Source organism: Rhipicephalus sanguineus, chromosome 3 (genome assembly GCF_013339695.2).
Source record: "Rhipicephalus sanguineus isolate Rsan-2018 chromosome 3, BIME_Rsan_1.4, whole genome shotgun sequence".
NCBI lineage: Eukaryota > Metazoa > Arthropoda > Arachnida > Ixodida > Ixodidae > Rhipicephalus > Rhipicephalus sanguineus.
In genome coordinates this window covers 232,083,955-232,096,440 of record NC_051178.1, presented here as the reverse complement: position 1 = coordinate 232,096,440, position 12,486 = coordinate 232,083,955, and the positions used below count along the sequence as shown (strand labels likewise).

At 46.1% G+C, this 12,486-nt stretch overlaps 1 protein-coding gene across 2 annotated transcripts in view; it reads left to right on the top strand.

Moving 5' to 3' along the window:
- Positions 1-2,891: 2,891 nt before the first annotated feature.
- LOC119388394 (ADAMTS-like protein 5) overlaps positions 2,892-12,486 on the top strand; it is an 84,274-nt gene continuing 74,679 nt past the window's right edge. The window contains exon 1 of one of the 2 annotated variants that reach the window (XM_049413933.1): positions 2,892-3,091. The gene's annotated coding sequence lies outside the window, so the exon portion shown is untranslated. The remainder of the gene's footprint in view (positions 3,092-12,486) is intronic. The other variant, XM_037656102.2, reaches the window with a different exon arrangement.

The window sequence follows — 12,486 nt, the reverse complement described above, 5'->3', positions numbered from 1 at the left end:
TGGCCACCTGTTTCTCCTTGTCAACCCGCACTCTTCAACTAGCCTTCGCAAGACACAAGGACGTAAATGGAATAAGGTCGATATGGAGGCCCAAATGCATGTCTGATATTTGTCCTGTCTGAAATATATCGATAACAGACCGTCCTCACTATTTACTTTGCGGAAAAATTTGTAGTTGAGTAGAGCGAATTGACATCGTATGGGCTATGGTATTGGCTTTAGCTTAGAGTACCATGCGAACGATGATTCCGTGTACGGGCGCGCCAAATGATTACGATATTGTTCTAGTTTAGTAGCACCCCGCCAATGTCAAGAAACGGATGGCTGCCATTTGACACGCGAGGCGCATTTCTTTTACAACGAAGCTATTAGCCTCTGGTATGTCGGGATCTTTCGTGGGCTCCTCACACACAGAAGAAAGAGAGATCACCGGTACCGCCACCTAGTGACAATGGCCGTCAGACAGAGCTCAAGTGACATCTGACGAGCTGGCCCCGGTTGCACATCTACTGTAACCGCTGCGCTCTGAGTGTCGTAGCATTCTCAAAATTTTACCATCACTTGAGCGTTTCATTTCGTCTGCCAGTTGCCCTCACCTTGTATTTCTGTCTTGCGCTTCACTCACTCGGATAAGCTGAAGGCTGCGTGTAACTGGTCGTCGAGGAAAGGGTTCATCAGAACAGTGCTCATCAGACAGAAGAATCTTGAAATAGGCTATTTGGTTCATAGCAAAGGAATTCAACAGCGCGAACAAGACACGAACGACAGCGCTCGTCCTGTTTTCATGTGTCTCTTCTCGCCCTGGTCTCGTTCGCGCTACTGAGTTCCTTTGCTCATCAGACGTTCGGCATGGGCGTCAGCACGGGAGGGTGTCCCTCCTCCCTACTCCCCTCCAAGCCACACCAGCGCTCCCCCTCCTCACCCCCACCCCCTTTCCACCACCTTGATGCAACAGGAGTTTGCACAGCCACAAGACAAAATCCTGCCGACGCCCATGGCGTTCGGGGTACATACCACGCCGCTTTATAGGAACGCGATGGACACCCTTCCGGGGCGTGCAACTCTTAGCACCCCGTCGCTGTAGCGATGAAAGCCGCACTGCACTCACTGGCACTGCCGTGATTCAATAAAAGCGCTGAATTCAATTAGGAACCCCGTGGGAGAAGTGCAAACACCACGGAGGTCGCTCACGACGTTCCTCTATAGCTGTCCGCAGACGGCTGCTCGACGGTCCTTTGTTGCGCATCTTGAACTCCGGATTTTTGGCTGAAGAGCGATGTTCTGAAGAGACTGCTTACCTCCTCTTGCAAAGACGCCTTTTCTCGTGCTCACTAATGGAACTATGCGGTACACAGAATTTCTAGAGAGTGACAGAAGCAGAGAGAGATCGTGCTCACTAATGGAATACGCCGGTACACAGAATTTCTAGAGAGTGACAGAAGGACAGATAGAGAGGATGGTGGAGGACAGGAGGTGAGCCAACCATACGCAGAACTCAGGGGCGTAGCCAGAAATTTTTTTCGGGGTGGAGGGGGTTCAACGATACTTTATGTAGGTTCGTGCGTGCGTTTGTATGTGCGCGTGTATATATACGCTAGCCAAAACTGAAAAATTTCGGGGGGGGGGGGTTTGAACCCCCCCACCCCACACCCCTGGCTACGCCCCTGGCCAAAACTATACGCAGAAGGGAAAAGGTTTCTGGCCAAAGGTAGAACAAAGAAGCGCAAAAATAAGAAATAAAAAGACTTCTGGTACTTATTTGTTCGGAGGGGCATATAGAGACTGCAATTCACAACCAAGGTCTGTCTATACTTAAGGAATTTGGGCAGTGCACGTGTAGCTTTAGCTATTAAAATTATAATAGTCATTCTCTACATCTTACGTGAGGCAGCAAGATCTCAGGTGGTTCCACAGAACAGTTCCGCTGGTTAGCTGAAATACCAATGTACTCTTTTGAGAGGGAGTTAGACATCGATTGTATTTGTTGACACATTGCAACAACACTATGTGCTGTCCAGCACTTTTAGTCATTGGAATGTTCGAAGAATGATCCTGAAGCGTTATCATAGGTAGCGTCAGAGAATGAACTGACGGTGTCTGTACATCGAAGTATGGTGCCAACAACCATGAAAACTTGTGTCATAAAAACGCCATGAAGTGTTTGCGAAAGCACATTTACCAGAGAAGATGTAAGGTCCGTTCAACTGTCACCAGTACAACTATTTCGCTGTTAGAAATGCAATTTCCCTGTTTGTTTCGTTTTTTTTTAACCAAGAGTGCATACCCCTTCCAGCTGTCTCACTCGCACAGGGATGAAAGACGCGGAGACGCTCTTGTGAGTCGCCGTTATTCACGGAAAATCACGAAAGCAGAATGAGCGTATCAGATTTATCAAAAAGAAAACGTGACGCAAGACAGCAGCTCGAGAGGAGCCGTAGGTTCTCGAGTTTACCGAGCCCCTTCAACAAGGCTTCTCGTCCAAGCTGCCGACTCCGCTGCGCCGATGCTGTCATCTTCCGAAGCAACAAAAAGAAAAGGAAAAAAAAAAGCGATCTCCGAACTCGATCTGTCGCCGTAGGTCGACCCGGTCGTACCGAAAGAAAATTCGTACAGCGCTTGAACCGAACTGCATCAGTCAGGGTGGTGGCGGCACATCGCGACCGCTACCGACGCTGCCGACAGATGGAGCACGACCCGCCACTGTGCGCTGGGGTTTTCGGGCAGCCCGAGCCAGAGTCGCCCCCTGGCCGTCAAAGCGGACCGCGAGTCAACTCGCGCGAAGCGCGCAGTCGGCCGCGGGCACCCGCCGAGCGCGTGCCGCTTGTGACCCCGACGTTCCAGTCGCTTCGGCGGATTCGACACGATTACTGGTGATGATGATGTGGCCATACACTGCTGGTGCTGGGTGCTAGAGACGAGGCCGTGGTTCACGCGCGTTCACGCAGCCGTTGATGCGACAGTGTCGACTTACCTCTTGGCCTGCTGTGTGCCCGCTGGTACGATGATGGATACGTCGATCGACGACACGTGCTTGTGCAGCCAGGAACGACAAGTGTCCTGAAAGAGTGGTGGACCGTCGGTCATTTGCTCTGTAAGTCTTCAAGAAAAAAAAAAGAACAATTTATAGCGCTCGCGATGTTTTCTCTACGAGAGGCGGTAATGGGCCAAGTTCTAAATAGTCAGGAAAAGATCGCATTGCACCGTGCCGAATACCTGTTATATCTAAACTGAAGATCGCCCCGAGAATAAGCTTACATACATTCCACGTAGGTATTCGTACATGATCATTTATTTAACTCTTCTAGAACGGTATGTATCAGAGTCAGCCTTTTACAAAGCACAGTACTGGGGCGACCACGTGTGTTCCAATTACGCTGCATCGCTGACACGTCCGCGTCTTAAAACTAAAACAATGAAAATTCTAAAAGATATTGTGTAACGTTTTTGCCACGACGATACTGGAATAGCCTGTCAAGTGGTCTGTCAAGCATTTCGTTAAGCAAGCTAAAAATACCTGACATGTGATCGCTGTCAGCTGGAACATAGAAATAGATAAGTAGCGCTTCGTTTCGAATCCATATGATGCGTTTGCGTTTGCGGCTGTGCTTCAGACTTTGCAGAACATGAAATTGCGCTCCGTACGAGAACGGATGCTTCTGCACGAGTTGCTCTAATGATCTGGCCACTGTACATGCAATGATATTTTTTTTTCTTTAGATATTTGCCCGAGACATCTGGAACAGAACCGAACACTGAGCCCTATTTTGATACTTCCGATGGCAAAGCTTATTATGTCAAAGCATTTCACAGTGAAAAAGCTGTTTATGGCGTTGCATTATATGCACACCTTATCGTTACATGTAGCAGAAGAGGGTACTTACAAGCAGCGCATGCAGTGAAACTTCAGTTCTTGTTTCTGCTGTACTAATAATAATAGTATCACGGGTTGGACGTGCCTAAACCACGAGATGATCATGAGGCACGCCGTAGTGGAGGACTCCCGAAATTTGCACCATCTGGTGTTCTTTAACATGCACTGACATCTGATAATACACGGTCCTCGAGCATTTGGCCGTCATCAAAATGCGACCGCCGCGACCATCGCGGTGGTCGCATTTCTATGACGGCCAAAATGCGACCGTCGCGTCAGCAGCCGCGCACCGTAACCACAGTACCACTGAGGCAGACACTGTTGTATTGAGTCTACGCACAAATACTGTGCTCATAAAGAGCGTGCTGTAAATGTGCTGAAGAAACTAGCAAGGATTTAAGCACAGCTAGAACAGCACAAGCGGAAGATGTTAGAGCCCTGTCTGCAAGATGAAAGCATACCTTCAAACTTTGTTGTCCAAATGAGTTCACCAACATGATAAACATATGCGTGTGCTAATGTGCGGAAAAGTCGCGCTCAATCTGAGAAGACGAAACAGCTTTTTTTTAGCATAAGTGCATGACCCTAAACATTTTGGAATCAATAGACGTCTATCACACGGGCCAAGGGCGATCGTGACCTTCTGCGTATCTCCGCTTTGTAGCCTTTCCGACTGCTTAAATCTGACAAGCGTGACCAAAGCGAAAGGTCAACGCGCACAGACGCACCTTACTCGGGGTCACTCTGATGTGCACGTCGTGCATGGCGCAAGTTTAACGCTTAGATACGGCAGATTAGCTTCCCTATGTTAACCACGCAACGGTACGCGAAATCTTAAAATGAACGGCGGAGTACATAGCCGGCCAGAGACACGTTTATCCAGCCAGCCTCCCTGCTTTCCCCTCACTACATGTTCTTACGTATATGAACATAAATTGAGAAAGCCGTTACTTGCTTCATGTATACTTTTACTGGATTCAGACACTCGCCTCCTGTTGTCTAGCCGTATATGAAAGACAAGCGACTGCAGCTGCGAGAATGATCGACTGGTATTCCCCACGCGATACTTATTATAGAAACAGCAGTGACGGATTGATTCTGACCAGCTGGGTTTCTTTGGTGCCGACTAAAAGCACTGTGTACGATTCTTCTTTTTCTTTTTTCTATTGCGCTCCCATCTCAATGCGGCCTCCACGAAGCGAATCGAACCCCAGGTTTTGTACTCAGCCGCGCGACGCTACATTCTTCGGCAGGGTCCAGCGTTTCAAAACCTTTTTTTTTTGAGGCGGCGTGCTTGTTCGTGTGTTAGGAACAGAGTAGGGGGTAGCAGTGAAGGCAGTGCCAGATGTGTAGAGTCATTAGACACTCTTATACAAAGCCCAGAGTCAGTTTCAGTGGTTTTAACACGGAACATGTACAGAAAGAGACTCAACAGTAAATTCCACGGAATGTCAACAAAGAATTTTGTGCATTAAATGTTGATAAGGCATTGCTTGAGCAAAATAATACTTCTTTTTTCGTTTTAGTAATAAAACTATTTTCCTTTAGCACACAGTCCGGCAACATCGAACTACGCGTAAACAGTACACTATTGGAACACGTGCGCATTGGCTGTACCAATTAATCACTTTATTTCATTCTGCGTACCTATACTGCAAATAAAAGAAAGAAAACGAATTTTATGTACATGCAGCCTCAGGGCAAAGCACCGCGACTGTGTCTTTTTTATTTCCTCTAGCGCTCCCTGTTTCGCTCAGTAATAACTCCAAGATTCATGCTTCTGAGGTATCCCAGTTTGAGCAGGCTTAATTTTTCATGCGTACGTCTGAATTCCTGGGAGAAAATCGGGGCGCAGTAACAGTGGTGCCTCTTCGTGCTAAACTATAATCTTTCTAACAGCCAACACACGCGATTCGTTCCACGCCACTCAACAAGCACCGTAAATTGGTAATAAACTGTCCTGTGCGATTCTTGCAAGAGTAAAGGCCGGGGACACACACACACACACACTCTATCTTCTTTATTCTTACTTTTTTTATGGCTGTCTTGCTTCGGTCGTGTGATGAAAACGAACGAGCTAGTAGTTGTAGCGACTGTCAGGCCTAGAGGCCTTGCTACGGGTCATAAGAACTTAGTTCCTCGCTGACTTCGGGTAAGGAATGAAGAAACAAGATTAGACAATAGAAACAGCGGAAGCTGTCGCGCAGTGATCGATAAAGGGGACCATTTCTCGCTAAACAACCAAGAAACATGGCCGGCAGTGATGTAATAAGACACAGTGCAAGATGACAGACCACTGCACTTTGTTCTTTTTTACTGTTTTGACAGCAAATCCATCGCAGTTTGTCGCGTTATTTTCGTGGCAGGTTTGGATAATCATCAAGGAAACTTCGTAGCCGCTCTCTCAAGGAACGTATTCAGTGAGCTCATCATTTTCGAGGCCAGCCAATCATCACGCGTTCTGTAATTATTAATTAAGTCGGTATAGTCATTCCTTTCTCCGAGTATTGGCCGCAGTACGTGTGGGTAACAGGGACAGCCAATTTCCGGCAGCACGCCCAAGGCTATCACAGATACGAGTGCATGCAACGCCAGCGCATTCATTCAGACGGACTCCTATTATGGTGCACACGTAGCTTCCCTGTATCCTCGGAGTATTCCTGAAAATGACCGCGTCTATACGCGAATTCGGCCTACGTTTTTTGGCTGCGCTCAAACTCACCCCCGCTGGCAACGTCGTGACGCCGCGCAGGACAAAAATTGCTCCATCGAAGTAACAACGACCACATCCAAACCACGCTTACTACAAACATACTTCATCATACCTTTTTTTTTTTCATAAAAGTGTACAAGTCCGTGCTTCTTTTATTCCTGTTCTTTCGGGAAAGTCAGTAAAGCCTTCCACGTATACCCGAGAGAGGCACTCCGAATAGTAACGGTTCGTCGCATACCCAGGCATTGGGAAACGTGCACGTACTAAGAATGTGTCCCCAGAAGACTACAATTTCTTCTTATTCTTCTCCTTCAAATAAAACATACAACAGCTATAAAAATAGAGACGTACGAAAAAAAAAAGACAGGCTGCGCTGCGCTATGAACCACAAAGCTCAAGATTCTTTTTTTTGGACGTTTCATCTCTGTTTCGAAGTCGTCGAGTCCTTCCACAACCCGACAACGGCAGGCAGCAGAGATCTTTGAAATGCCAACTGTTTGAGAAACCAACTTCACACTTCTACACCGAGAGCGTTCTTCGCCACCCTCTTTTTCATTTCTCACTATATCTCCCTATTTTTCATCCCTCCGTCTTTTCTTTGCGTTCTTGCGACTTGGCGTTTGTTTGAATGGCCGGCGATTTCAAGGCTCTCGCCGCGGTATTCTCAGCGCGCGCGCGCTCGCGCAAGTCATGCGTCTGGCAGCTCACTACCAGCATTTTATTTTTTTTCTTCTTCGTGTCGTCAGCTATTTATTTCGATACGGGTTTTTTTTTTTCTCCGTGATTTGCGGTTGCAGACTCGTCCACACTCTGCCTGTCGTTTCCCTTTCTCTTTCGAACAGTGAGTGTCGCTGTTCTCGCGCTTTTTATTATTTTTTTTATTGCTTCTTCTGGGCTCCCTTTTTTTTTTTTCTTCTGTAGTAACAGATGCAGAAACTGACGAAAATTGGCGCACGTTTACGCAGGGCACGTGTTTTTTTTGTTTATTTGTTTTTTTCTTACACAAACGGGAGCTTCATATTTCAAAAAGATTCTTTTTTTTTTTTTTCGCGGACACTGATCTTCACCTCTACGTAAGGAATGTTTTTGTGTCGTAAAAAAAAAAATACTGAATACACACTCTTTTGAGACGTCGGGTAGCAGTTCCTGGACTCCTTAAAATGGTAGAGATAACTGTGGAAAAAAAAACTGAGAAGGAACGGGGCCAGGGGGTTTCGAGTTGAGATAACACCGACACTTTCCGAGGTTTTTTTTTTTTGTTCTTTGCACTTTTTAGAACACTGCGGAGCTCCGTTTTAATACTCGCTCAGATTTTTGTGTGTGTTCGTTTTCTTTATTTCCGTTTTTCGCATTGCATCGCCCTTATCTTCACGCCCGCTGTAGCATGAACACTTCTTTTTATTATTTTTAGCACATTTCTGAGTGTCACCTCAACCGCGCACTTCCACGCGTAAGCACTGTTTCTTTCTTTCGTGAGCTCTTTTTTTTTTCTTGCTGTGGTTGGGTGAATAATCTGTGACGGGCGACGAAGACTCCCTCGAGGAGCGAGACTTATTCAAATCTTACGCCTCCTTATGCTGGTAGCGACGAAAAAAAAATCCGCTGAACATTCCAACGCCTTAGCTCTTATACTGTCGTCGCGCATCTTCTTAGACAAAGCATTTCATTTTATATTCTCTCGAGTTCTTTCTCTTTGGAGTTATACGTAACTGATTCGATAACAAAATACCAAGGCGGAATGCGTAATAGTTGTGCTTGTGCTTGGCATACTCTTGGGCACGTGGGCGACTCGCAACCCTTTAGAAACTCGCCAGCGGAAACACAGTAGTTCCGGTGGCTACCTTAGGACTATACCTAGAGTGTAGTATAAAGATATTTAACGCGATAGCCTTAAGGAACCCATGTAGCAGAAATTCCGGCGTCAGCGTCGGTGTCGCCGGTGCCGGTTGAGAGCGGAAAGTCGGCGTTGTCGGTGAGTCATTAATCGCGATGGATCCAAAGAACAAAAAATCAGGGGTTCGAGCCGTAATCGAACCCAGATCATTCGGCGTGGCAGTCAGGTGTTCTACAACAGAGTCACGCCAGTGCTTGAAATTGCTGGTGAAGAAAATCCTATACAGGTGTCATGTAGTGCGCTTTGACGCATTTCCAGCTCTTGGGCGAAATAGGAAGAGAAAAAAAAAACACGCTAACACGGATAGAAAAAGGGACAGTTCATTATTCCGACTAGCCCAGCAATCTGCTTTAAGTACATGTAGTGCGAGGTTAACAGATGTAATATTGCGTGGCAGAAGACTGGAGTCGCACCATGGCGTAACAACCATGTGAATTGCGCAACGAGTGGGGGATTTAAAGGCCCTACCATTGAAAGCGCTCAGTCATAATTAATCCTCATCACCCACAGCATCTACAAGGTACGCGTCTGCGTAGGTGCGCATATTGCCTTACACTCTATGAAAAAAAAAAAAAGAGAGCATGTGTGACTCCTTTCGGGTAGCCCTGACTTGCCACGTATACGACTCTCTTTAAAGAGGCAGACTAACTCTCTTGTGGGTCACACGATCATCCGAAGAGACTATAATGACTCCCAAATAGAGTTGACGTGCCTCTTTAAATAGAGTCGTATACGTGGCAAGTAAGGACTACGCGAAATGAGTCAAAGGACTCTTCTTTTTTTTTCCTTAGAGTGTATGGATGTCTAGTGGGTACTTCGCAAAATCAACAATTGTGGCGTAAAGCGAGCATTCCGCAATAGCTGTACTTGCAGTAAATGCGTTCTAGGAGAGTTTAAAACTGCCAGTGCTACGCGCACAGACGTTCCTTTCATCGCGGCACGGTTGAGGTGTACACAGAGGAGCGAGGCGTGGGAAGCGAATGAGAAGGCGATGCGAACGGGGTCCGATTGCGGTATCGCGTTCCTCTCTTGAAGGCGAAGCCTAAGCGTCCGCCAAGCTTTTCTTCTCTAATTTTACAAAAGACCCAAGAGATTATTGAGAAAACTGGCTATTTTGAGGAGGGAACAATATTTCTACGTATAAGTAACAGTTATTTCCATTACCGAATATACCTTGAGTTAACTCAATGGTCAGTATCTGGACAAAGCGCTTGGTGCAGCAGTTACACAGCCTTATCTTTAAAGTCCTGTACATCGTGCAAGACAGACGAAGAAACACCTGACGTTAAACTAGATACCTCGGCGCGTCGTTGCGGACGCCTATTGATCAATCTTGTTTTGTTTTTTTGTTTTCTTTTGTGTTTGCTTTTGTTTCTTCATTAAAAACATACGGAGCCGTCCTCAAGGATCATGCGGTGAGCGTACCGTGTACGAGATAAGCACTCTCGTATAGTTCATTACGCACTTTTTTTAAATTATATCGAAGAAACGGTCGCAAGTCAGAAACGAAAAAAGTCGCATCGATCGGCATTTATTCCACATCTGTCCGTCTTTCATTTCCGCAAGGAAAACGCAGCAAAAGGTTTTAAGAAGATGACCGCACATTTCCACCTCGTGTTTTTCGTTCCGCATAGTAGCGAGTCTAGATAGCGGATGCAAATGTTTGGTTTTCATTATTCCCTACGTAAAGACGCTAGAGTCCTTTTATCTCGACACACCAGACGGCTGAAATACTGAAGACTTAGTAAATTCCCTAGCATATTTATATTTCTTCGAATCAACCCTTGCATGCTATAAACTGCTTTATAAAGTATCATCTAGGCGCATCTCCACACTCGTGCACCGATTCCTTGAAAAGAAAGATTTCCACAATTGAACGAGCACGTCACATTACGAATTAGGGTAGCCAGCGAGCTGTACCACCTGATAGCATGGTGGCAAGTTAATAGGAAGCTTTAAGAGCAGGAAGATTTTTAAGAAAATGATTTCTCCGGAAGTCCTCAAGGGCAGCGCGTAATTGTAAAAATGAAAATTGTAAGATGAGTGAATATATTTGAACCTCAAGATTGCGCGAGCACATATTTTGACTAATATCTAGATGAGCTGGCCCAGTGGCTGTTCCCTCCTAGAACCACGTATGTATGTATGTATGTATGTATGTATGTATGTATGTATGTATGTATGTATGTATGTATGTATGTATGTATGTATGTATGTATGTATGTATGTATGTATGTATGTATGTATGTATGTATGTATGTATGTATGTATGTATGTATGTATGTATGTATGTATGTATGTATGTATGTATGTATGTATGTATGTATGTATGTATGTATGTATGTATGTATGTAACAGGACTTCATGATTTCTGCGACGCGAAGGAAATCACGTTGGACCTTGCGACTCAACAAAGAGCAAAAAAAAAATGTTACGGGGTCTGCTAATGCTTGTGCAACGCTGGTGTCCGTGAAGCGGCGGTATTTGTTGGCCTTACGTCCGTACTGTTCATGCCCCACAACGGATTTCGTTTTGTTTTTGACAAACATGGCGGCCTTTTTATCCAACGAGCACATGTGTGCGCTTCCACTTCGACGCCGTTTCTCTCCCAACCTGTCGTGTCCATCTCGCTCACGCTAGCTTACTCAGCTACATAGCTCGTTTAAATAATCAAAAGACGAGAAAAAAAAGGAACTCCCAGAGCAGCGGCTTCTTTCCGTCAGAATCTGCTTACTCCAGAGCATTTGCGCCATCGGCTTACTTGCTGACCCGAACAGTAAACAGAACTTGCGCCAGACGCGCAACTCGGCGTTTTTTCTATTATTTGTTTTTCACTCGCTCCTCCGTTTCTCCGACGTCTAGTTTGCTTACGGTGACGCTCATGTTGCTTGTACTTAAGCCTCCGATGAGCTGAATACAACAGCGGCTTCATGTCCTTCTCTCACATTATTTTAATCGCCGAAGCAATGTTTGCGCATGCAATTTGTGTAAGTGTAACCACTGACGAAGTCAAGCATAAGAAACACTGCAAACAGCGCTCCGAAGCTCTCTCCGCGGTTGGACAAACGACGCCAGGGCCGCGCAGCGTTAGGAAACGCACTAAGCCGTCATCTGTTTCTAGCGAGAAAGCTAAAAAAAGGAAAAGAATGATCACTAGCGGTGGCCCTCGGGCAATCATGCCAAAGTATACCGCTTTCTTGCGCAAGACATCGTTGCGCAGTTCGCTAGATTATTTTCCCAGAAATAAAACGACGCGGTATTGGAGAGTGCTCGCACCGCTTAAGTGTCCAGCGTACCTCTCCCCCCCCCCCCCCCCACCCCGCCTTTCACCCCCCTATTTTCTTCCTTCACCAGAGGAGCTGAGGCATACCCTTAGTGTATGGACCACGTGATGACGCCTCATTGCGCTAGTCGCAGCAGGAGAAGAATGTTCAAAGGAGAACTCCAGAGTCGCTGCGTGCGTGTGCATGTTCATGTGCGTGCGTGTGCGCACGTGTGTCACTAATTGTATTCTTAGGGCGTTTCGCACCCGCATATGAAAACGTTTTCCACACGAGCGCGCTTAACAAATGCTTCACGCTCGAAATCGAGATTCCGCGCTTGTCACCCTGCCCGGCGTAAGGTACCCAAAAACGCTAAAAATAAAAGGTACGGCAACCTAACTAATATGCAGTACTATTTTAATCGATACAGTGGCAAGGAATATCTCCGGTGCCTCCAGGGACAATGCTTGCGACAAGCGATTCGAAGTCAGCCTGTTAGCAAAAATGTGTGCGTGCGAACATGTCGCCATAACTAAGCCTATAGAGTCATTGTTTTGATGGTTGTTAAGGTTATCAACTAAAATGGACGTCAAAGAAAGGTTAAAGTATGGAGCTTGACGTCCTAATGCTGATTTCATTATTATTAATTGTGGTTTATTTTTCATTTTCTTTTCTCATTGACATGGTGTAAGGAGATGTTGGCACACAAATAAGGCGCCGGCTACTATTGTGGGTTGCATTGTGG